Genomic DNA, 3,201 nt, shown 5'->3' with positions numbered 1-3,201 from the left:
CTTTAATACTTCGTTAACTTGATTTAAAACAAATATTTATATTTACAGTATGTGGGTCTCTGTTTGTACTTTTACCCCAGGCTTGGCAAGTATAAAATGTAAATGGAAGAAATAAATGTTATAGAAAAATAATACAGAAGACTGAAGGGTATTATGTAAAGAAAATGAAATGTTTTAATTTTCTTAAAAACATATTATATATCATTTTATCATAAAATGTTCCTCTTTATCTCTAATAATATTTGTTTTAAAGTCTATTTTGACTGATATTAATACAGCTTTCTTTTGATTCCTGTTTGTATAATTATATCTTTTTCTATTCTTTAACTTTCAACTGATCTGTATCTTTAAATACAAAATGTGTCTACCATAGATGGCATATTGTCAAATCTTATTTTGTTTTTCCAGTTTTACATTCTCTGCTTTTTGACTGAACTGTTAAATTCATTCACTTTTAATGCTATTGTTAATATAGTTGAATTTGTCTGCCATTTTATTTCTTATTTTCTTTGTGTTTCATACCTTTTTGGTTCCTTTATTTTGCCTTTAATGCTTTCTTTTGCATTAAGTATTTTCCAATGCAGCATTTCAATTATTTTAATGATTTTGTCACTATATTTTCAAGATTTTTTCTTTTTCTTTTTTTTTAGTGGTTATTAGAGTTTCTTATATACATCTTAAAATATCAGAATCAGCTTTAGATTTATACTAGTTTAATCCCAGTGATATAGGAAATTTTTAATGTTTTAAACTATATTTATAAATAATGTTTCAAATAAAACTTGATTGCTTTTTTTTTAGCAATATATTACTAAAACTAATGTTTTTGGATTAGTTCAAAGATGTTAAGTCGAAATCTTCAGTTTTTAGTAAACCTGATTGTAAGAATCAATTAAACAGCTTATATATTACAAGTAGAGGTTATATAAATATAATAGAAAAAATTCAAGGTACTTCTTGTAATTTTCCCTGGAAATATTAGGTTCTTTTTCAGACATTTTCAGAATTCAAGTCTTTTAGAAATAAGCATATGGCATATAGATTTTTATACTTTACATAGTATATTTTTTCTTCTAAAATATATATAATAGAAATTCCAACCATTTGATAGCTTAGATTTGTGTTTTTATATACATATCTTTTTAGATTCCACAAATAAAAGAGAATATATGCTATTTGTCTTTCTATGTCTGACTTATTTCATTTAGCATAGTCTCTCATGGTCCACCCATATTTTTTCAAATGGCAAGATTTCATTTGGCCATTGAGACCAAGGGCTGCAATTTTAAATAGAATCCTCAGAAAAGGACTCATTGAGAAGGGGATAGTGGGGCAAAGACAAGAGGTAAGGTAGTTAACTATGCAGTTATATGGAGGTAGGATATCCCAGCCAGAAAGAAAGCTTTCCCTAAGTGAGAAATGTTTGAGATTTGAGGAATAGCAATCAAGCCAGTGTCTATGGAGCAGATTAGAAGAGAGAAAAAGAGTAAGAGACAAACTCAGAGATATGGGAGACAGGTGCAGCATCATGTCAATTTAAGAACTCTGGCTTGTCCTTTCCTGAAATGTGGAGTTTGGGGAAGGTTTAGAACAGAGCAATGATGGGAATCAGGCTTAATTTTTTTTTTCTTTTGAAGGATAATTCAGACTATTTTAAAGGATCATTCAACACAATGCATTGAAAATAAGAGTTAGGGAGAGATAATGGGAGATGGGTGACCACTAAGGGTATTACTGCAGGCAACAGGTTAGGATGACTAGAACTGAGATGCCAGCGTAGGATTGGAGAAGAGAGCTTGCTCTAGACTACAGATATACTTTGAACTTTTGAAGCAAGGAAACTGAAGTTCCTTTCCAGGACAAATCCCTGAAAAAAAGTACAATTATATATCACTCAAAATTCTTACTGATTATTGAAAAAAGTGGTATAGTTATACAACATGACAGATTAAATTGGCTATTAGCATATGATTTATTATAGGTATGAAATTCTCAGTATTTTAGTATTTAGTACTTTATGCACTGTTAATTTTGCAAAATGTGTACAATGATTTGCCTAATATGTACTTTACCCTGCCAGCACAATGGCATAATTAGGTATCAAAGTGATTGACATTAGAGAAAATAAACTTATTTGGGATCATATTATTTATTCATTTATGTAATACAATATATTGGAATTAAAAGAAAGACACTAGGAAGGAACTGATTCATATTATGATCATAATTCTATAACATAAAAAAATCACTAAGTCTTCAGACAAATTATAGGCTGGTCACTTATAATTTTGAAATAAAACTTTTTAAAGTTATTTATAATATAAATACCATGGTAGGCAAAATGATGCCTTCCCCACATCCAGCCCCCGAATGCTCAAGTTCCAATCCCTTGAACCTGTGAATATTTTAGGTCACATGGTAAAGAAAACTTAAAGTTACAGATGGAATTAAGGTGACCTTAATGGAATTGGCTAAACGTGAGATAGGATAGCATTCTGGATTTTCTAGGTGGGTCCAATGTAATCACAAAGGTTCTTATATGAGGAAGGTAGGTGAGTTAATGCCAGAGAAGATGTGATGAAGCAAGATTAGAGTGATGTAATGTGACATAAGGACTCATCCTGCCATTCCTAGCTTTGAAAATGGAAGACTGCCATAATCTAAGGATTGTGAAGGCCCTTAGAAGAAGAAAAGTGGGGGGAAAACCCCAAAAAACAAAAACAGAGAAATAAAAGCAAATTACCCTCCTACAGCCTCCTGAAATGAATGCAGTCCTGACAACACCTTAATCTGAGCCTGCTGAGACTGATTTTGGGTTTCTGACCTCCAGAACTGTAAAAGGATGAATTCATGTTTTTTAAGCCATTTGGTTTGTGGTAATTTGTTAAAGCAGCCATAGAGATTGGTTTATGGTTATAATTATAACTATTTAACTGAAACTTTTGAAAGATTTTTTTTTCTTGATAAATGGGTTGAGTAAAAGAAACAGAATACAACAATGAGAGGTTACAAAATATCTTGTTAACATGGTCTCAACTCATTAGAGAAAGCTTTCCTTGCTTCTACCCATTTCACAATAAAAGAAACTAATCTGAATATTTATAATCGCAACTCTAACCTCATATACATTTTAGGTTTAAGTTTTATGAAATCTGTGTGGTCACTGAAATCATGATGTATGGAATTAATCTAAAATGATCT

Source organism: Pteropus vampyrus, unplaced genomic scaffold, assembly GCF_000151845.1.
Source record: "Pteropus vampyrus isolate Shadow unplaced genomic scaffold, Pvam_2.0 Scaffold153, whole genome shotgun sequence".
Lineage (NCBI taxonomy): Eukaryota > Metazoa > Chordata > Mammalia > Chiroptera > Pteropodidae > Pteropus > Pteropus vampyrus.
This window is presented reverse-complemented; position numbering follows the sequence as displayed.